Here is a 23088-nt window from a genome sequence, read left to right on the forward strand (position 1 = left end):
GGGACGTCTACGCCCACCTGGGCTACAAAAAAAAAAAAAGAAAGACTACGATTCCGGACCCAACCACCAGACCGCGGAATAATGCACAGCATAGTGAATCCAGAAAGATCTTCAAGCTGCAAATCTACACCGACCGGTAAGAAACTATTCGTTTTTCCCAGAGACCGTTTCTACTCACTCGGTCGAAAGCTGATTTTAAATCAACAAAACATGCATACAGCCGTGTTTATTTTTTACCGCTTTTTCCATAAAAGCGCCAAGATGGCCCAATTTGTTATTGTGCCCATCCCTTGCCTAAAACCAGTTTGAAACTTGGGAATTATGTCCTTTTCATCCACCCAATCTTGAAGTTGGGCTAGGAGACAAAAAGCGGAAAGCTTGGCCTCTACATCAATCTGTAGTTATCCAGGTTTACAGTGATCTCCATGTTTAAATATTGGATGGATTATGTTCCCTTTCCAGGAATTGGGGACGTTGTTCTGGGTATAAATCTGATTGAAGAGTGGCGTTAGATAGTCTGACCAGAAATCTGGGTCATTTTTAAAAAGCGCATTGGGAAGCCCGTTTGGACCTGCCGCCCCCTTGGTCTTTAGTTGTAGTATTATGCCTCTTAGTTGTTTAATGCCTGTCAAGTTGTTTAGTTCATTAGTACATCTCCCCAGTCCTGGTTCTTTACATTCTGCCTGATCCTGAAAGGATATTCTTTGTGTTTTTTCCGGTTCGGGTGTGGCTCTTTTTTGCGTCCCCTGATACTGTGCTGCTGTACATGTTTTGCACATGTTGAGTCCACATTTCCTCTCCGATTCCTGCTTCTTGTTGCAGGCTTGAGCCTTTAGTCAAATTATTTATAATGCCCCAAAAGTCCCTACTATTTGGCAATTTACTTGCATACAGTAGTTTTGTCCAGATGGTTTCTTTATATGCTGCTTTCTTATCCCTCAACATCTTCCTATAGTTGTTCCGTATTTCCATCAGTTTACTTTTATCAATTTTACTGTCCATTCTTGCCACCCGTGTTTGTAGTCGCACCCCTCTTTTGATCCTTCTCTTTTGGTCTCGTAATTAAATATTGAACCATGGTTCCCTCCTGGTATCTGATCTTTTTTGGCTTCCATGTGTGGCTGGAAATTTTCAGATAAGGACAAGGGCCAACTGTTCACAGTTTTTTACGCGCTCCTCCTCTATCGGCGGCCCCAGTTTGCTCAAATGTTCCTAGATTGTGTCCTGTGTGATTTTCAAGTCCGCTCCCCGCTATTTTAATTTTCACAGATTAAACTTTTCTGCATGTCATGTAAGGGAATTTGGTTTTGGGCCTGCACGAGAGTAATGTTAATTCTCGTAATATGAGGAAGGTGATCACTTTCTATGCGCGGGTCGATTTGGAATGTGTCGATGCATGGGACTAAATCACTGCTAGTAATGTCTATTGTTGAAAAAAAAATTCCACTCTAGTGTGTTATTGCTGCTGGTATGTCTCCTTTTGTGTTGCCGTTCAAAATTGTCAGACCAAGGCTTTCTGTTTCATTCGTTATTATTCGTGCTCCCCAGTTCTCAAGCCTCTTTCTTTTATTCTGATTATTGGTTATGAGATTACATTTGAAATCTCCTGAGATGAACATTGGGCATCGCTCGTGAGATCTTGGCATCGCTTTTATCAGATTCATTAAAGTAGTGAATTTTTCTTTCTTATTCTTTAAAGCTCTCTGGGTGAATGTAAACAACTAGTAGTAATTGCCAATTTGAATTATTTGGTGGGAGCTTACCAGTAATTTTGATCACTTGTACCCAGTTCACCCCAGCATCCAGTTCTTCAGTTAACCATTCATGTTTTGGGAAGCATATATCAATAAACTGCCTCGCGGCTGACCGAAGATTGAAAATCTTTCTGCAAGAATGAAGTGTTCTATGTATCCTAAAATTGGAACTGGGTTCATATTCCAAATTTCCTAGAGCAGGAGTATGTCTTGTTGTTGAAAAAAGGATAGAGTTTCATGGTCCTGACCCATGTCTTCAAAGCCGTGAACGTTCCATGAGCAGATCATAATCCTGTCAGGCCGTGCCTCCCTCCAGTTATGGTCCTGCCTCTTGTCTTCCGTGATTGACTTAAGCGCTTCGTTAGTTACGCTTGTTACTTAACACCTTTGGCACCCAAGACCAGTCCATGATGTCAAATATTAGGCCTTCAGCGTTTAGTGGATTCTCTGTTGTGTTGGCCCTGTTTGCGATGGGCGGCATTACGGGAGTGGTGGCTCGGGCGCCGCGTACATATGTTTTTTGACTCTCTGTGCAAGTAGTTTTATCGCATACTTCCTCAGACTTGCCTGTGAAATTGTTAGAATTAAAACAGCTTGTTACTTTCTAATCGGGCATAATTAACTTCTTTGTCTTAAAAATTCTCAGACTTCTTATTTGAATCACCATTGAGTCGCTTGGGACCTGAATCTGGATCTCTTGCCCATTCGACAGAGACAAGAAAAAAAAGCTCAAGCAGTGTGCAAAATTCCCAGGCTTGCAAACGCTTTTCGGCCAGCATGCCGGCAATACTGTCTTCCTGCCAGATGGCACGACTCATTTTGCACATCCTACCATTGCACCTTTCTGACAGTGTTTGCCTTTTGTTACCTGGCAACCAACCGGAGGGCTGATCTGTGGTGACTCCTGCTGCTGAAAGTTCTTGATGCCCAAGCTTAATGGCTTTTGGTCCAAAGTGCACCATGCAGTGGTAAGTGCAAATCACAACAGCCAGGTAGGCTGCAGTTTCCTAAAGTGCTGCTTGGTAAAGGGACGGGGCTTTAATGTAAGTGACATTTTATCAGCAACATTGATGAACATCTCTTAGGTGTCGTCTGTACGGGTGGTACAAGGGGGCATGAAGTATTTGGGGGGTATACCTGTCCGATTCTCCCGCCACAGCCTGGGAGCGTAATCTTCGCCTGTATAGGAGTGGGTGCGCAAGGACGTTAATCTCTGGTCCCACATGCCCCAGTCCATCTACGGCTGGTCAGCCATTTTTAAGATGGTGTCGCTCCCGCGACTGTTGTATCAATTACAAAACCATCCCTATCCAAGTCCCCCGCGGTGGTTTCAACAGGTGAACTCTGTTCTCGGACAGTTTCTTTGGGAGGGTGGCACGGTTAGGGTGGCTGTCCGGACGTGCTTCCTCTCTACGTATTGTGGGGGGCTGGCAGCCTCCGATATATGGTCCTATTATGCTGCATCACATCTACTTGTCCTTAACGAGTGGTGGTATGGCGATAAGGCCGACCCAGCATATGCTGTGGAGCGGCGCTGCATGGGGGATCACTCCCTGCACACTATCCTCTACTCTGCCCCGCTGAGGCGTCCCCTTCCGCCTGCTACACAGATTGCGTTTCAGATTTGGAGGCAGGCATTGCGAAAGATGGGCTGGTGGAACAGACTGACTAAAGAGACCCCGCTGTGGCGCAATGGCCGATTTCCCTAATTGTTAGGTCTCTCCGGGTTCTGCAACTGGGATAACATCAGGATATCTACTCTGGGTGGCATGGTATTGAAATCCTTCCAAGACAGCCAGACGGCTTTTCAGATGCCAAAAACTCAGTTCTTTCAATATTTACAGTTTCGGCATGCCATTGCTCCCAGCCTGGAGGGCCTGGACTCACTGCCGGAGTTTAGTCCGGTGGAAGCAAAAATCTTTATGGGGGACCTCCTTGACCACAAGATATCCAAAATCTATTAATCCCTGGTTACGCATTGTTACCCCTCTTTGCAGCGTCTGCGGGAGGCCCGGGAGGATGATGTTTGCCAGTTAGAGGAGGAGGACTGGATAGAAGCTTTGGCTTCCCCACGTGGGGCGGCTATTACGGTGCGCCTGCGACTTATCCAATTTAAATACCTTCACCGGGTTTACTTTACCAGGGTTAGGCTCTGGAGGGCGGGCTTGGTGGCTTCCCGGAGTGTCTCCGATGCGGGCAGGTAGAGAGGACACTGATACATACCATATGGCATTGTGCAGCGCTGGCTTGCTTCTGGAAAGGGGTGCTAGCTTGCCTCTCTGAGGTTCTGGGGTGGGAGCTTCCGCACTCACCAAAACTAGTTCTCCTCCATGTGATGGAAGGGATCGGGGGCAATATCTATAAGCGACATCTCCTGCTCCTAGGCTTCACTTTAGCAGAGAGATATAGTTAGGGCCTGGAAGGCGGTGGTTGCCCCATTGGTCTCGACCTGGAAAAATGGCCTAGACTTTAGTATGGGCCTAGAGCTCCCTATCTTTGAGGCTAGAGGGTGCCCTAGGAAGCACTATAAGATCTGGAGGCACTGGGTGGATTATCGAGGTTTGGAGCTGGAACCGCCAAGGGGGGAGCAGGGTCGTGACCCGGAGTAGCCGGTTGACCTCTCCTGTTCCTTGCATCTCCCTATGAGTGGCTCACGATTCATCAATTGATAATGGTATTGTGGCTGTTGAGCTCTTGTGTGGACTGATAGCAGCCTGGGTCAGATATATGTTGTTTAGGACTATGGAGATGGTGCACCGGGGGGTGGGGAGGGAGGTTGGTTGGTTAAAGGAATTGATTTTATTTGTTTTGCCTTTCATATTCTCCTATTTTTTCATTATGTAAAACGGTCAGTCATTGATTTTTTTTTGTCTTCTATGCGGCAGTTGTCCCTGGGATTCAGAGGTCTGCATTATACGTGCTATTTTGACAAATAAAATCGGTTTAAAATTTTTTAAAAAAAATTTATCAACATCTCCAGAAACTTTGAAGCTGAACCAAAGAAGGAGCGCACTGTACACTGTAGTCCCTCATTAGAAATGGCCTATTAAATGTCAGTATGTGTGGTAACTTGCCCTTGAGTTTTGCTGCAAACACTACACTCACACAATTTCCCCAAGTAAATTTTGATATGCTAAATCTGCCAAAGATTACCTGGGAAAATCTTTCGAGGTAATTAGCGGAACTCATAGGATTTAGGGCAGTGAGCACCAAAATCCTCATGAGGCCCTCAGGTTTTGTTTTTTTGCTAGAACAATGTTTCACTGAAATTACTTAAAATACAAATAATGCAAACATTTGTATAACAGTGTAGGAAATTTGCCCTGTTTGCAGGGTCACCCCAGATATTATGCCTTTTGCTGGATCCTGACTATGGAACTCTATGCGTTTTACCCTTTTTGACCAATGATAAAGTGCCTGTGCTCCCGCTTTCAACACAGTGAAAGTGGCATATTTAACTTGCCTAAGTCCCTAGTATAAGGTGCAAAGTGTACCCAGGGACTGCAAGTTAAAGATCACTAGTGGATTGTGCCACCCACTACATTGTTCATGCAAACGTGACTCCAACCCATCCTTTATAGCCTGGCTATTGCAGTTTTAAACTGCAAATTTGACCGGTCAAAAAAAACGCTTTCTACAGGTTAGAACCTTCATTTTTAATATTTATAATTCGCCTATATGTTGGCCTTATTGCCCATAAGGCAAAGTGCAAGGGTTTTTGAAAAGCAAGGCATAAAGGAATTTAATGTTAAACTTGCTATATTCACTGTAGCAATGCTGGCTGCATCTTTTCCGTGAGAAAATACTGTTAAATTATTGCATTTAATTTTGCTAATTACAGTTCTGAAACAGTTAGAAAGATAATGAACTTTTTTTGATGGTTAATAAACATTCACTTCAGTGGGATTTTTTTAATAAATATTAAGGAAACAATACCTTTAGAAAGTTACATTTTCTCTGCATAAAACCTCTGGAAGCAATTTTTCTCTCCCACTTGTGCAACCATGAATTAGCGTTTGAATAAGTGTGAGCGGATGTGAAATGCCTCCCAGGAGCAAACCATATACTGACGTGAATGGGCAGAGATAATCTTCTGAACCTGGCAGAATATGCAGGGTTAAGTTGTGAATATCCTTTCGACATTACAATGTGAAATCCTGCTTGAATGTCAAATCCAACTCGCAAGCCTGCTGGGGTTTTACATTTAACTCTTGTGCTACATTACAAAAGGTAGAAACAAGATGCCAAAACATTTATTATGTATTCTCTGTCTGGGTGCTGGAAACCCCTGCTTTATCAGACTTCTGTCTCTGGGTTTATTGTTGGTCCAGTAACTTCCCCCAGACTGGATTTTAGTCTTAGATGTAGGACGGTACTAGGATTACCAGTACTAGGAATCCCAGGAACACTTTGTCCATCTTGAAAATGCCAAATGTGCTTAGGGTCGGCCCAGTGACGTTTGCCCCATTGGTTAGGGTGTGCACAGGAGTTATTCCCACCCCTTGATTGTGCCAGGTATAAATGTGGCATCTCCAGGCAACTACTTCAGAACACTCCTGGACATGAGGAAGATCAGAAGAAGACAACCTGTTTGCGAGTTGAGAAGTGCCTTGAAGGATTGGACCTGCTCTCTCTTGTACCCAGGAAAAAGACGTGGACTTCAAAGGTCATAGCACTGACCTCCTGCTAAAGCTACAGGGGTACAAGAAGCTACAAAATGCCTTTTCTGTAATTGGACCGGGACTGGACCGTGCTGGTTTGCCTCTGTCTGACATCTTGTGAGTCTCTAAGTGCCTCCTCCGAGGTCCTGGGGGCTTTAGAAGTGTACTAAAGTGGTGCATTGGGACTTTTTTTGGGCTAAGTGAGAATGTAAAATCTTTGACCCGGACTAACCTGGTTGGTGTATCTGACCCGCGCTCCATTGTGGTCAGAGTCCAATGGCACATAGTTTTCAGTTTACTGCAGACCATTGACTATCATTGGCACTTTATGCCTCTTGGTGCTACTCCTGTTTAAAACTTTAAAAATCTATATCACTGGTTCCCCTTATTGGGTTTTTTGTCATTTTGGTGTTATTTATTAAATATTACTCTGTTTTTCTGATTCGTTATGGGTTTCTATAGTTTCGCATTTCAACTTTATTTCAGTTTTGATACTGTAGAAAGCTGGCTCTGTATATACTATACCAAAGTGAGTTATATTGTGCACAGAGTTCAGTGGAACCCCAAAGGTAGGCAGAGGTAAAGTTAGATCGCACCTCACTCTCTATTTGTGCTAGTGTGGTCGAGCAGTAAGTCTTTAACAGTGCTAAGCATTTGTTGTACACACTGTCAGCAAATGAATTCACACACTCAAAGACTGAACTTCAGACCAATTGTTTTTGTATAAAAATATTCTTTTAGTTATTTTATTTTTTTAGAACTAAGCAAGCCTGGCACATGTAAGCAATAAATAGTTTGCAGTAAATATACAATAGAAATACAGTATGGATTGAAATGGTATATGCACTTTGTTTTGACTTGCAGTATTGTTGCAGAGAAATGCAATGCTGTTGTAAATACAGTACATAGACTTGAATGGGCTTTTCAGTAAAATACCAGGTAAGTTACTTTTTAAATAATTTTTTTTTATTCAGTGTTGTATACCTGGATACTACACTGGGACATTTCATGTAAACAGGTAAGTAAAAGCGTATCTGAAAGAGACACGTTAGTGATAGATTCCTTACCTTCGAATATCTCCAGGCGTCAGACTGGATCCGGAACGTTTATGTCAGCAGTACCCCGGCTCATCGGTAGGCGTCGTCGTATGGCTCCGCGTACGTCGCTGGCATCGTAGTCGCCGAGATTACGTCGTCGGAGCTACTTAGACGCGCCCACGCGCGCTGACGTCAGTTCTTTCTTTTTCCGCGCAGCAGCGCAGATCCGAGAGAGCACGGTAACCCTACTTAAAAAAGTTTTAACTTGGTTTTTGACAACTTGTTTTGTCGAGTACTTGACTCCTGGTGCAGTAGGGATGCCCGTGTTTAAGTCTTGTAGGGCCTGCCGCCGAAACATGTCAGTAGCGGACCCGCATTACGTGTCTCTTTTGCTTGGGGCACGCCCATGACCCCGAGGCGTGCCCCGATTGTTGGGCCATGGCACCCAAAGCCTTGCGGGAGCGTTCCCGCAAGTTGTTTAAGGTCCAGCAATCTGTTCCGCGCTGATCGAGGTCCCGATCCCGTAGGAGGTCGAGGGACCGGTTGTGGAGCCATCCGCATCGCTCGTTGGAATCGGGGACAGGTAAGTCTAGGCGCCATAAAAAGTCGAAGAAGCGACGTCGCTTTTCCTCTACTCCTCACTGGTCGCGGGACGCAGTGGAGGGGGCGGGCGATCACTCCCCCGCGGCTCTTTTGGAGCCTCCGTTGTTGCTTGTGGCCTACCCACCCTTTCCGGGACTGCATGCGACTTCGGACGAGGTGCATGCCTTCGTGTCGGCCTAGCGCCATTTGTTTGCCCCGTCGGGTCCTTCCGGAGCCCCTTCGGGCCCCGGGGATCCGTCGGGAGGGTCTGCCTCCGTGCCACCGCCTTTGGCCTCTGTTACGCCGGCACCATACCCTGCGGAGCCACTGGCCTCGGCACCGGGTGCGGCACCGCCGCTGATGCCGGACAGTGCCGAACCGGGACTGGTACCTTACTCCCCATTCCATTGCTTGGAGGGGAGTTTATCCCATTTCCCAGGGCACCTCGTCCTTACCGGCCTCTTCAACAACCGGTGGACGAAGGGGAGTACTGGGAGGGGTCTGAGGACCCTCTTGCAGCTCAATGCGAGGATGAGCCTGAGTGGGAAGGCGATGTGGAGGGTCCAATAGATATGATTTTCTCTCCACACCCCGGTACTCTGTCCCCTTCTTCTGTGGCTACGGAGGAGGTTGGGACTTTTTCAGTGGTGTTGCGTAGGGCGGCTGAGGCTCTTAACCTCTAGCTCCCTTCTGTACCTATCAAGACCAATCTCCTGACTGAGGTGCTGCAGCTGCAGTCGTCCTCTGCGGAGCCATTACTACCCTTCAATGAAATGCTTACTGATATCCTGTTGAGCACCTGGAACAAACCTAACACAGGAGTTTCTGTAGACAAGGGTGTGGCACGCCGCCATCGCCCGGCGATCCCAGCTTTCTCACACAACACCCGACGCCTGAGAGTCTGGTTGTCCAGGCTTCTGCCTCGTCGAGTGCGTTCACTTCTGCTCCTCCGGACAAGGAATTTAGGAAACTGGAGCAATTTGGGAAAAAGATTTTCACTTCTGCCAGCTCCGGGTTGTGGGCGGTGAATACTGCGTGCCTGCTAGGCCGCTATTCCCATTCTGTGTGGGACACCGCGGCACAGGTGCTGCCTCAGTGCCCTGTGGAAGCACAGGCGGTTCTCTCCCAAGCCATTACCGAAGGGAGAGATGCTGCAAAATTTACTATCCGTTGTGGGCTTGACACGGCTGATTCTCTTGGTAAGGCACTTTCCACAACAGTGGCGCTCCGTCGTTATGCTTGGCTCCGAACTACTGGCTTCTCTGGGGATGTCCAGAACACCTTGTTGGACATTCCCTTTGATGGCACACGCCTCTTTGGTGATAAGGCGGATAGCACCCTGGAACGCTTTAAGAACTCTCGGGCTACGGCCCAGTCCTTGGGTCTCGCCACCACACGTACTCCCTCGGGCCTGCTTTTCGCTCCTTTCGTGGTCAGGTTCGGGGCGCCCAGGTGTGTTCCTTTCAGACCCGCAGGCCTGGGCAGCCACAGTCTCAGCGCTGCCGCGGACGTGGGACCCGTTGTGGTGGGTCTGGAGGACAGCGGGTGGGTCAATCCACCACCTCTCCTGCTGCCGCCTCTAAACCTTCCTAGTCGGGTGTTTCAGGCCCACCAGACGCCAGTGGGTGGCAGGATTCGACATCACCTTCCCCACTGGCGCTCCATACCTCGGACAGGTGGGTTCTGGTGGCTCAGTGGACTAATGCGTCCATTGCAGGGGCCTGTGTTCGACCTCATGGTCACAGGTTCAAATCCCGGCGGGTCCACTCAGCCTTTCATCCATCGGAGGTCGATAAAATGAGGACCATTGAGTTGGGTAACAATGAACATCTATTATTCAGCGCCAAGAGACCTCTTGGTGAACGTGCGCTTTACAAGTACACATGTTACGTTTTATGTTATGTTCTGCAAATAGTCCGAAGGGGTTACTCCCTCCCCTTCGAGTCTACCCCTCCAACCATGCCACCTCAGTTCCACCGCTCGTCGGGGGATCACTTGTCACTTCTCCAGCAGGAAGTTGCGGCCCTCTTGGCCAAGGGGCCATCGAGCGTGTTCCGACGCCAGAAGTAGATCGTGGTTGTTATTCCCACTACTTTGTGGTTCCAAAGAAGGACAAGGGCCTGCCAACTATCTTAGACCTCCGGAACGTCAATCGCTTCCTCCGGAGGGAGAAGTTCAAGATGCTCACGTTTGCTCAGGTCTTGTCAGCCCTAGACCCACAAGACTGGCTTGTAGCATTGGACTTGCAGGATGCTAATTTTCATATTCCCAACATGCCAGCCCACCGGCGTTACCTACGGTTCATGGTGGGCCACAAGCACTTTCAGTTCACCGTGCTCCCTTTCTGCCTTACCAGCGCCCCTCGGGTGTTCAAGAAAGTGATGGCGGTGGTCGCAGCTCATCTGCGCAGATCAGGGGTTTCAGTCTTCCCCTATCTCGACGACTGGCTGTTGAAGGCGGGCTCGCCCCAGGCAGTTGTCTCCCACCTCCAGACTACGGCCGACCTCCTGCATTTGCTGGGGTTTTCCATCAACGTGCCAAAGTCGCACCTGATTCCCTCTCAGAAGCTCCTCTTCTTCGGAGTGGTTCTGGATACAGCGCAGTTTCGGGTTTAACCTCGCGAACAGCGAGTCCGGGACATTCGGGCTATGATTCCGATCTTTCGGTCCTGGTCCTGGGTTTTGGTCAGGAAGACCCTGAGGCTGCTGGGCCTCATGGCCTCCTGCTAATCGATCATGCCAGATGGCATATGCGGGCTCTGCAGTGGGACCTGAAGTTCCAGTGGAAGCCGCATCGGGGAAACCTGTCCGACTACGTCCAGATCTCGGAGGGCACTGCACAGGACTTGCAGGGGTGGCTCACGAACCAGCGTTGGGTCAGCGGCATATCTCTCTGCCTTCCCCAACCGGAGCACACAGTAGTGACAGACTCATCCCTCCAGGGATGGGGCGGCCACATGGAAGAGGCGGAGATCAGAGGCCTCTGGTCTCCGAGTCCAAGATCCATATCAATCTTTTGGAGCTCAGGGCGATCCTACTTGCACTGAAAGCATTCCTTCCCTCTGTCAAGGGGAGAGTAGTGCAGGTGTTCACTGACAACACCACCGCCATGTGGTACTGCAACAAACAAGGCGGGGTGGGGACGTGACCCTATATCAGGAGGCTCTACGTCTCTGGACGTGGCTGGAACGTCAAGGCATTTCCTTGGTGGTTCAACACCTGGCAGGTACCCTGAACGCCAGGGCGGATGAACTCAGCCGCAGGTGCATGTTGGATCACAAATGGCGTCTTCACTCGGAGGTGGTGTAAGGTCTCTTTCAGCAGTGGGGAGAACCATAGTTAGCTCTATTCTCCACCGAAGAGAACGCACAATGTCAGCAGTTCTGCGTGTTGGAGTTTCCAAGGCGGCACTCACTAGGCAACGCTTTTAGTCACGAGTGGAGTTGCAGTCTGTTGTACGCCTTTCCGCCTATACCACTTCTGCCCAGAGTGCTGAAGATCAGGCGCGACTGGGCCCAAGTCATTCTTGTGGCACCGGACTGGGCTCGAAGAGTTTGGTATCCCGAGCTACTCAGTAGGAGCGTGGATCCCCCGATCCGACTGCCTCTTCGGGAGGATCTCCTGTCGCAGCAACAGGGAACGGTCCTCCACCCGAACCTGTCCAGCCTCCACCTCCTTGTGTGGAGATTGAGCGGCGACAGCTGAATCCATTTGGCTTGCCTCCCGAAGTCTGTAATGTGATTCTGGCAGCCAGGCGTCCCTTCACTAAAACTGTATACGCCTGTCAGTGGAAATAATTTGTGGCATGGTGCACAGCGAAATCTGTTGATCCTCTTGCTGCCCCTCTTTCCGAGGTCCTATTGTTCCTTCTTTCTTTGGCCCAGCAGGGTTCTGCTCTGGGCACTATCAAGGGCTACCTTTCTGCTCTTTCAGCCTTTCTTAGGCTGCCTGATCAGCCCTCTCTTTTCAAGTCCCCAGTTGTCAATAGATTTCTCAAAGGCATTACTCACCTTTTGTGATGCCTCAATGGGACTTGAACCTGGTTCTTACATACTTAATGTGCGCTCCCTTTGAGCCTATTCATAACTGCCCTTTGCGCTTGTTAACTTTGAAACTGTCTTCCTGGTGGCCATCACCTCTGCTCGGCGGGTGAGTGAGCTCCAGGCTCTTTCCTGCAAACCTCCTTTCCTGGCGATTCAGCCGGACAAGGTTGTGCTTCGACCGCGTCCCTCCTTTCTACCAAAAGTAGTCTCTGCCTTTCATCTCGGGCAAACTGTCACTCTGCCCACTTTCATTCCGCCTCCGCACCCTTCAAGAGAAGAGGAGAGGCTCCACCGTCTGGACCCAAAACGTGCGCTTTCATTCTATCTCAACCGCACACAACAGTTCCGGGTGGATGACCAGCTCTTTGTTGGCTACGTGGGCGCCAAGAAAGGCCGGGCTGTGCACAACCGCACTATCTCCCGATGGATTGGTGTTACAATTGCATTTACGTGTTTCAATGCTTGTTTTATTCAATATGTTAGGCTTTTGGCATTGTGGCATCGTATGAATAACGTTGTGTTCCATATGGAACCTGAGTAGACTGTGAGGCTCTGCGGGCAGTTACACTGTCTGGAGGATGCTGATCAGTCATCTTTGGTTGCTGTGATGCTTATAATAAATCTACATATAATCTTTGGATATGCTTCATGAACTTTCTTACAATGGCGACGAGTTATGAGGAAGAAGAACACTTTACCAACCATACTGATGCAGCACAGGTGTTGTGTGTTCGATAAATTCCTACTTCATGAAACGGACCCTGCCGATTAGGACGCTACCTCAAGACCTTCAAATTCATCAAAACCGGATTGTTCAACTCCTCCGGTAACGTGAGTTATAACATTTTAAACAATTTCATGGTTTCTATTCATAACAAAGTCAGCACGAGGAAAAGGAGCGTCTCTTTCAAATATAAATACCTTGCCATCACCGTCACTGCAGGCATTCACGCGCGCCTATTCTCTTCAGCGCGGAGTATTCCATAGGAAGGCTTCAGCTATGACGCATTGATTCTTTGTGAGGATATCTCAGAACGCGCGTCACTCGCGCATGTACTTTATTGCTCCAGGCGCGATTGTCTCTGAGACGGTCTACCCTTATCTCACCTCTATTGTTGGCAACAGAAGCGTCACTAGCGCATTGGGTTTCAGGCTTTCAATGCGTTGCCACGACAACCAAGTGCAACGAAGGAAGTCACCGGCATGATATAAAAGCTATTTTTAGGCTGTGAACAGCACTTTCAACAGGGAAAATAATATATTTTGAGGCTGTGAACAGTACTTTCAAGAAAAAAAAGTATTTATATATTTCTGCAAGATTTAAGTAAATAAACATGGAAATATAAAAGAAAAGAAAAGTATTCTTCCTTGGATATCACAACTAGTTGGATTATCATTATTTCAACCATTCACATACACTTGAATTTGAACAAAGAGTATATTAAATGCAGATGGTGTAGGACTACATATTTATACGTAAACAATTTCGGAATTACCTGCTTCATAAATATTTTTTTTTGTTCTTCTTATCTCTGTTTGACTCTTTGTGTTTTACCTTTTCAAAACAACAACATGCAATTTGATCCACCTGACAAACTTCTTCAAAACAAAGGTGATCCCCCTATTCCTTGGACAAGATGGAAAGAAGAATTTTTTAATTATATGAAGGCGATTGATGGGGAACGTATGGGTGCAGAAAGGAAAAAAAGTATTTTTTTACATTGTTTGGGCTCGGACGGTCAAATGGTGTTCAGAGCTCTACCTCAGGTACCCCCATTGGAAGGACAAGGAGATGGTTTCAATGTGTACAAAGAAGCGTTACAACGAATGGAACACAGATTTAAACCTGTTACTAATATCGCATTAAACAGATACAAATTTTATACCAGGGTACAACATGAAAATGAATCTTTTGATGATTTCTTAACGGCATTGAGAGCCTTAAGTATTCACTGCAATTTTGGCGCAATATGTGATGACATGATTAGAGACCAAATCATCGTGCATGTAAAGAACAAAAAAACTCAGGAACGTCTATGGGAAATTGGTGATCCTAAATTAGCAGAAGCAATTTCGACAGCTAAAGCATTAGAACAATCTGAAAAATGGATGTTAACCATAAAAAACACCACCATTAATAAAACTGAAGTATCGGATGATATATGTGTAGTCAAACGTCCAGAGAAACAACATGGTGATCAACCCATTTTTAGAGCAAAACAAAGCGAGCAGAACCCTTCAGGACTTAATTCGTGGCGTAGTAGTACACATTCTTTCAAAAAAAAAATTGAAAGCAATGATAGGGTTGGATCTTGCTACAGGTGTGGTAGCAAGCTACATTTAGCTAATTATGGCGACTGCCCAGCGATCAACAAAGAGTGTAAGACATGTGGCAGAATTGGTCATTTTGCTTCTGCATGCAGGGATGTAAGGAGGAACAATGTCCTACACAAGGCAAGGTATCCTCAATGACCGAAGTTAATGACAATCTTCATAAATGTGGTACTTGTGGTTGCACTGAACATAACAAAGGTTTTGTAGTTTCAATGTATGAAGAAATCTCTAACATAAACAATCCAAAATCCAACACCTGTAAAAAACCTCCCATGTGTGTTGTGGAAATCTCTGGTGTATTATTAGATCTTATGGCTGATTCTGGCTCACCATGGACTATTATTTCAAATGACTATTATCGAGAAAAACTTAGTAATGTATTAATGCCTTCCAAATTATTACCATCTAACATAGTGGCACATAGTTATGATGGTTCAAAAATTGATATGATGGGGTATTTTGAGGTGATTATACAGTTTAAAACAAGGAAAATAGATGTTAAATTATACATTGCGGTCAAAGGGATCAATGTGTTGGGATGGTGGGACCAGTGGAAATTAGGCATCATTCTTAATCCTCGTTCCAGTGAACCTGTTTTACTAGATGAAGAAGTACATGTGAACAACATTTCATTTGTGTCCTCACAGGCAAAAGAAAGTGTCATAAAGGGTAATTTTAGTGATGTATTTTCAGACACGTTGGGTAAATTAAAAGATTATACCCACAGGATAAAACTTAAAAGAGATGTTTATCCTGTTAAACAAAAACTAAGAAGCGTACCAATCAATGTCAGGGAGGAGCTTAAGAACATGTTAGATGATTTAGTCTCAGAAAAAATTATTGAACCTATTGATTCAGCTGAATGGGTTTCTCCCATTGTTTTAGTAAGAAAGCCGGACAAAAAATTGAGGGTCTATGTTGATCTAAGGGCACTTAATACTGGCATCATTATTGATTGCCATCCCCTCCCTAACATAAACGAAGTTGTCTCAATGTTGGAAGGTGCAAAAGTGTTTTCCACGTTGGACCTCAGGTCTGCCTACCATCAAATCTGTCTCACTGATGACTCCAAACCGCTTACAGCATTCATCACACCCCAGGGCTTATATCAGTTCACTAGAATGCCGTTTGGGTTAGCCTCTGCGGCATCGGTATTCCAAAAAGTTATGTTCAAAATTTTTAGGGATGTTGATAAATTTGTTAAATGTTTTCAGGACGACATTCTAATTTTTTCAAGAGATGAGAAAGAACATTTCAGGCATTTAACTGAGGTATGTGAAAGGTTAAGACGCTGTGGATTAACCCTTAAAGCTAATAAGTGCAAAATGTTTAAAGATTCTGTTGAGTATTTAGGCCACACTCTATCCAAGGATGGAGTGGTGCCTAAGAGGTCAAGTGTAGAAGGAATTGTAATGGCTCCTTCTCCATCGAACAAGGAACAGTTGTTATCGTTCACTGGTATGTGTGAATACTATAGCAAGTTTGTTGAAAATGTTGCCACCAAAATGGAACCTTTGAGGAAATTATTAAGAATGAAGGCAGTTTTTGAATGGGGCGTAGAACAACAACAAGCTTTTGAACTTATCAAAGCTGAAATCCTTAAGGCTCCCACTCTCAAACCTTATTGCATGAACAAGGAATGCATTATTACTGTGGACGCAAGCTTGTATGGGATTGGAGGTGTTTTATCCCAAAGGTGTGGGAAGGATGATTGGAATGTTTGTTTTGCATCCCGCACCCTCAATGTCACTGAACGCAGATATGCTGTGATAGAAAAAATAACTTCTAGCATGCGTTTGGGCGATTGAACACTATAGGAACTACATTTGGGGTAGCAAGTTTGTCTTAAGGACTGATCATAAACCATTAGTGAACATACTTTCTCCAGGTGGTGGCTGGAACTCCACCACCTGCAGAGCAAGACTTACTTCAAGGTTACAAGAGTATTGTTTTAAACCAGTGTTTGTTCCTGGGAAAAAAAATGTCATGGCAGATTTCATGTCCAGACTTCCATGTCAAGTTTGTGATAATAATGAGTGTGAAGATTCAGAAGTAATTACTACCATTCAGGATATTGTTACTGGAACATTTGAGGAAATTTCTGAAAGTACTTGGCAGTGTTGAGAGAAGGAGGATCTCATATGGCAAACTGTTAAAGAATACACTTTGAAGGGTTGGCCAGACAAAAAAGTATTACCAGAAGAGTTCATGCCAATGCATAGAGTGGCGGATGTTTAGTGCTAGAAGGCGAATTGATGTTTAAAGAGGGTAAGTGTGTGCCTCCTGTTGGAATTCAAAAGGTTATTCTAGAGTTGGCACACAAGTCACATCCAGGAATATCAGCAATGAAACGGTTAGTCAGGAATTATTTTTGGTGGCCGGGCTTGGATCGCATGGTGGATCGCATAGTCAGAGAGTGCGAAGTGTGCATGGGAAGTGAGAGGATGCTAAAGCTTAACACCCCTCCTTTAAAGAATACTGAATGGCCCACTGAGCCTTGGAAAAAAGTCGCATTTGACATCTCTGGTCCTTTCTTGTGTTTACCACGTGATTCTCAGTATGCTTTTGTGTTGGTGGATTACCACTCCAAATGGCCAAAAGTAAAATTTTCTTCAGGTGCTTCGACCAATTTAGTCTTGAAATTTTTCAGAGAGATCTTTTCTAGAGAAGGATGTCCTGCTGAACTGGTTACTGACAATGGGGTACAACTCCCCTCTAATGAGATGGAGAGTTTTTTTAAATGTCATAACATCAAACACCATACGGTTTCAGTTTATGAACCACACGAGAATGGTCTTGTGGAACGTTTTAATAGGGTTTTAAAAGGATATGTTGCAGATGGACTAAAAAGTAGTGGAGGTTGGAAGAATTTTGTGAGGGAAAAATTATGGTTGTACCGAATTACACTTCATTCCACTACGGAAGTCAGTCCTTTCCGTCTTTTAAAAGGGAGAGATCCCGCTTCCAAGATATGTCCATGGTGGTTTAAAGAGAAATGCAACTACAAGTCTTTTTCTGACTCCATGATTACTGGGGTTAAAGAAAGAGTTTGTTCCAAACAAATGAAAACGAAGATTTGGTACGACAGCAAGTGGAAAACTAAAGCTCATAATTTCAACAGGGGTGATTGGGTCAGGGTTAAGAAGCCTGGTTTAACCATGAAGTGTTCAGAAAGTTTTGGTAAACCCATGAAGATTGTACGGGTTTGTGATAATAGTGTCATAACTCAAGATGGAAGATTATGGAATGTGAAACGTGTTGCGAAATGTCGCAATATACCCAGTCAAATTGTGTATTATCCTTCAGTGCATGATAATGATACTGTAGCGTCCAGAGTTAAGGTTTCTGATCGCATAAGACTAGCTCCAAAAAGATTTGACGATGAATAATGCTTGTATTCAGTTAGTTAGTAATGTATTCTCTGGGTTGTATCATTCTGTATGTATGACTGTACATAGTTGTTCTTAAAAAACAAAGATATGTTACAATTGCATTTACGTGTTTCAATGCTTGTTTTATTCAATATGTTAGGCTTTTGGCATTGTGGCATCTTATGAATAACGTTGTGTTCCATATGGAACCTGAGTAGACTGTGAGGCTCTGCGGGCAGTTACACTGTCTGGAGGATGCTGATCAGTCATCTTTGGTTGCTGTGCTGCTTATAATAAATCTACATATAATCTTTGGATATGCTTCATGAACTTTCTTACAATTGGCTTGTGCATTAAAGCATGTTACTCTCTGGCTAAAAAGGAACCTCTGGTTGGGCTGTGCGCCCATTCTACCAGGGCGACAGCAGCTACTACAGCATTGGGACGCGGTGTCCCCCTGCAAGACATCTGTCAGGCGGCCACTTGGGCCTCGTTGCATCCTTTCACTAAGCACTATTGCCTTGACAGTCGGGTCCGGAGAGACGGCTTCTTTGGCTGTTCAGTTCTCTGAGACTTTCTGGTGTAATCTCACTTCGCAGACCCACAACCGGGGTTGGTATTGCTTGGGTAGGTATTCTAAGGTAAGGAATATATCACTAATGTGTCTCTTTCAGATGCACAAGTTACTTACTTGTGTAACGATTTATCTGTAAGAGACATTAGTTAGTGATAGATTCCTTACCGCCCCGCCCATCCTCCCCGTTCTGCGAACTGTTCTCTAGGGTTCAGGTCATCCCTTTCAGGGCCCTAGTTCTATTGCACCAGTAGTCTGTCTCTGGCATGGCTCTGCGCTCAGGGCGCGGAAATGTTGTGTACAGAACTGATGTCAGCGTGCGTGGGCGCGTCTAAGTAGCTCCGACGACGTCATCTCGGCGGCTACGACGCCAGCGACGTAAGCGGAACCTACCGATGCGCAGGGGTACTGCTTACGGAAACTTTCTGGATCCAGTCTGACGCCTGGGGATATTCTAAGGTAAGGAATCTTATCTCTAACTAATGTTTCTTACAGATATATCGTTACACAAGTAAGTAGCTTGTGCTTTTGTTGAACAGTACAATTTTAAAGAATTTCTTTAGGTTTTCAAACTCCACACTTGAAGAGTTTTCCAAGAAAAACAGTCAATGTTATCCTATGGAGGAAAATAGTGTTATCGGTTTTAAGGTAAGTATTTGGTAGTGGGAGTTGAGGTTCTGGGGGTAGACTCAGGGGTCCCCCAGGGTCAAAGATGCACTCATGTTACACCCTCAGCGGCACTAGGGTGGCCGGGTGCAGAGTGCGGAGGCCCAAGGTTATCCAGTGGGGGATACGGGGCCTCCGGTTGGTGGCTGCTGACGAGCAGGCCACTTAGTTGTGGGAGCCAAGCTCCTGGACTTTAGATCGGGGCAAATGAGAAAACCGAGTAGCACCGACGTCGGGCGCCCTGTTTGCAATAGGGAACCTCCGATTTGCAAAGGCACTGCAGGCTCCGGGACGAAGGTCTTCTGGGTGCGACCACCACTTCGAGAGGTAAGTTGGGAAGTCAGCGGTTGGTTAGGCACCGTAGGTTTGGTCATACAAGGCCGTGGGGCGTCGGGTGCAGGGGTGCCTTTTGGGGTCGGATCTTCTTACCAGCTCCTGGTCGCGGTTGGGGAGACCTTCCGGATTTAGGCTGCAGGCATCGGCTGGAGGTTTGAGGCAGGTCAGGGGGTGCCGGATATTGGGTTAGGATCGCCGGGGGGACCTCCTCATGCTTGGTGTTTGCCCACTCGAGCTCGGGTCGTGGACAGCGGGTGCCGTGTGGTGCGGATTCGCAGTGTCCGGCCGGAGCCAGAGGTTGGAGTTGAACAAATCCAGTGTAGACGGGAGACAGTCTTTGTGGTTGAAGGCAGGCAGTTCCTCCTGGGTTTTTGAGGTTTTTGGCTGCAGGACACACAAGGATTTTGCAGGAGCACGTTCATGGTGGAGACAGGCTGGTAGGGCTGGGGTCAAGTCAGTGGGCATCTTCCTCTTGTTAGCGTCGGCACGGCTGTTTGGACCTTCTTCTTTTCTTGTAGTTTCTTCTGGTCTGAGGAAGCAAGGTTCAGGGGTGCCCCTAAATACTAGATTTAGGGCCGTTACAGGTAGGTAAAAAGGTTGAGACCAATGGGTCCCTTCCCAGGGGTGGGTACACCCCCTATTATGCCACCCTCCAGTGGGAGGGGGGCACATGCCTTTCCCTGGTTGGCTGGGTCGCCCCCATCTGCAAGATGGCAGGGACTGAGAGTTGTGCCTCACCACCCCACATGAGGGGGGGAGTTGGCAGAAGTGGGCACACCTGTCTTCCTCACTTGTTTTTCCCGGCGGTTCTCCCGCCCAAAGTGGGGATCCTAACCAGTGGGGACCAGTTGCTGAAAGCAAAAAAACAAGTTATCCTGAGCACCACTCAGTGTGTAATATGAAATCAAAGTCCAGTCCGTCTTCTTTCAACTCTGATGTTTCATTCCTGAAATATTTCCATCACAGATCACTTTTCATCCTTCCTTTACACGCAAGATCTTCTCCAGGTAGCAAAATAGCCAACACGTGTTTCGTCAGATATGATGCGTCCGCATCTCTGACTTCATCAGGGCTTTTATAGTATCTCTCTGTTCCAGTAATACACTGCTTAAGATAGACTCCTATACAATCACTAATCTTCGTCCTCCATCCAGGATATATTGAAACCACAATATGATTTCTCTGACTCGAGTGGCAGAGAGTACTCCTCACTCGTCTCACCGGCGTTTCGTGAGATACTATAAAAGCCCTGATGAAGTCAGAGATGCGGACGCATCATATCTGACGAAACACGTGTTGGCTATTTTGCTACCAGCAGAAGATCTTGCGTGTAAAGGAAGGATGAATAGTGATCTGTGATGGAAATATTTCATGAATAAAACATCGGAGTTGAAAGAAGACGGACTGGACTTTGATTTCATATTACACACTGGGTGGTGCTCAGGGTAGCTTGTTTTTTTGCTGAAGGACTGAATTTTTCTGGTCCATTGTTGGGGGTATGAGTGGCTGCCCTCTTCCTTGGAGCACACAATTTGATATTTTTTTCATTAGACTGTGGGGATTACTGTGAACTAATTTGCGCATAAAACCTTGCCACATGTAGCTTTGGTTATTCAGTTGCTCAAAGCAGAAAGTGGCCTGGGGATGCTTACAAAGGTGGCATGCCTTTGAAGCTTACCCTGGGGGAGGTGGCTTGGTACCTCGTCCCAGGATGTGCATTGTTTCAGGCCCCCGAGAGCGGCAGGCTCTCAACCCAGGGGTCCAGAAACATGTCTGGTGGTGGCAGCTGGGGAGCAGCCACTCAGTTCAGACACTAGTGTTGGTTATTTTTCAGGGGGCATCTCTAAGATGCCCTCTGTATGAATTTTTCATTAAATCCCACACTGGCATCGTTGTGGGTTTAATGTGCTGAGAAGTTTGATACCAAACTTCTCAGTTTTCAGTGTAGCCATTATGATGCTGTAGAGTTTGTAATGACTTACTCCCAGTACCATATACTCTAATAGCAGCACTGCACTTACAATGCCTAAGAATGGACTCGGACACTGTAGGGGTACAGGGCTTATGGACCCGTACCCTCACTACTGGTATAGTGCACCCAGCTAAAGGGGTGACTGACCTATGCCAGGGCAGTGCGTTGTAGGCATGGCACACAGGGATGGATGTGTGCCGTGTCGACTCTTCACTTTGTTGTGCACCAAAACATGCAGCCTGCAAAGGCAGTGTGTGGGTGTAAAGGTACAGGGCCTCTAAGGGTGGCACAATAAGTGCTGCAGCCCTTAGAGGCCTTCCCTGGCACAGTGCCCTGGGTACCTGTGGTACCATTTACCGGGGGCTGAGCTATGGCCAGAGAGGGCTAATTGGGTTTAGGCTTCAATGCAGTTTTAGGGAAAGAACATAGGCCCAGTCAAAGCACATCAGCAGTTCAGCAAAAAGTGGGGGCAGCCATGCTGAAAGAGGGCACTTTCTCACAGATACTGCATAAATACTACATTGCGTTAAGTTAAGCTTACCTGCTGTGTCCCACAGCTACCAGGGGATTGAGCTCTGGTTTATTTGGTGATTCTCCATGACTAGGGTTGAGTTTATTTCTTGATGCGAGTAGTCACCCGCCCCAATTAATAACTAGTTTCTTGCAAACAAAATTATTAAAAAGCACTACATAATTGCTTAATTTACCTTAAAAAGAAACACACTGGGCAATATTTTCATACCAGTATTAAAGTTGTAAAGACAACATTGTTTAATGGCAGTAATCGGTTTTATAATTGCTGACAAAGGACTCTGGACTACCTCACCTTGCTCAGCTTACTTTACTTGGTTTTGATTACGCCACGCAGTCTCAGCTCGGTGGCCAGCTCTTCCCCATGTGCTGAGGCATCAAGACTAGCTGAAAGGTGTAACTTTCTGTAGTGTCCAGATGGAACCCTATACATTGCTGCAGACCCCTAGGGCCAGGCCTTAAGACATATGGGGTCCTCTTCTGGGACTATGTTAACCGCAAGTGTCCTCCCCTGGATTACCCCCCTCCTTCTGTGGGCATGTCACTACTCCTCTCTGGGTAGTGTTTGGATGTGTGGGCCTGCTACGTTTGTGGTTGGCCCCTATGCCCTTCCTGGGCTTGTTTTTGTGTACTCCCGCGGTTGAGTTTATGGGACCAGGAGCCTGTATTGGCCACGAGGACTATGCCACTTCGACTCTTACTGTACCCATTACTCCTGTCTGAACATAGCATGACCGACTTCCTATGTTGTAAGTCATTTAGATGCCGTGTATCGTGCAAAAATGTAAAAAGAACTTCAATAAAAGATGTTAAAATGAATAAAATTGCTGACAAAAAAATCTTAGGTATTGCATAAGTCATAGGAATTGTTAGCCCATATTTATTTCAATTCTTAACATTTATTGCATTTTCAACTATTGCATTTGTGTAATGTTTATAATTAAATAGTATTTAGTTGTATTTTAATCATTTTAAATATAATACTACAGTAACAATGTTTTAATTAACATCAAAGGTAATGCATACAATTCAGATATCAAGGGTCAATTCTGATACTCCTATTTGTAAATGTAATCTAGTTTATAAAGGTTTTTAATTGAATACATTTCATATATTCCCATAAAAAGAAATCCAGTTCAATATATATGTATGAATTACATTCACCAAATCAGAGTTTTATATTCAATAACGTTGACCGAATTAATACTTGGAAAAAAAAAAGGTATGC

At 45.9% G+C, this 23088-nt stretch overlaps 1 protein-coding gene across 2 annotated transcripts in view; it reads left to right on the forward strand.

The window, feature by feature from the left end:
- ILK (integrin linked kinase) overlaps positions 1-23088 on the forward strand; it is a 363205-nt gene that overhangs the window by 336841 nt on the left and 3276 nt on the right. The window lies entirely within an intron of this gene.

This window comes from Triturus cristatus, chromosome 8 (assembly GCF_964204655.1).
Source record: "Triturus cristatus chromosome 8, aTriCri1.1, whole genome shotgun sequence".
Taxonomy (NCBI): domain Eukaryota; kingdom Metazoa; phylum Chordata; class Amphibia; order Caudata; family Salamandridae; genus Triturus; species Triturus cristatus.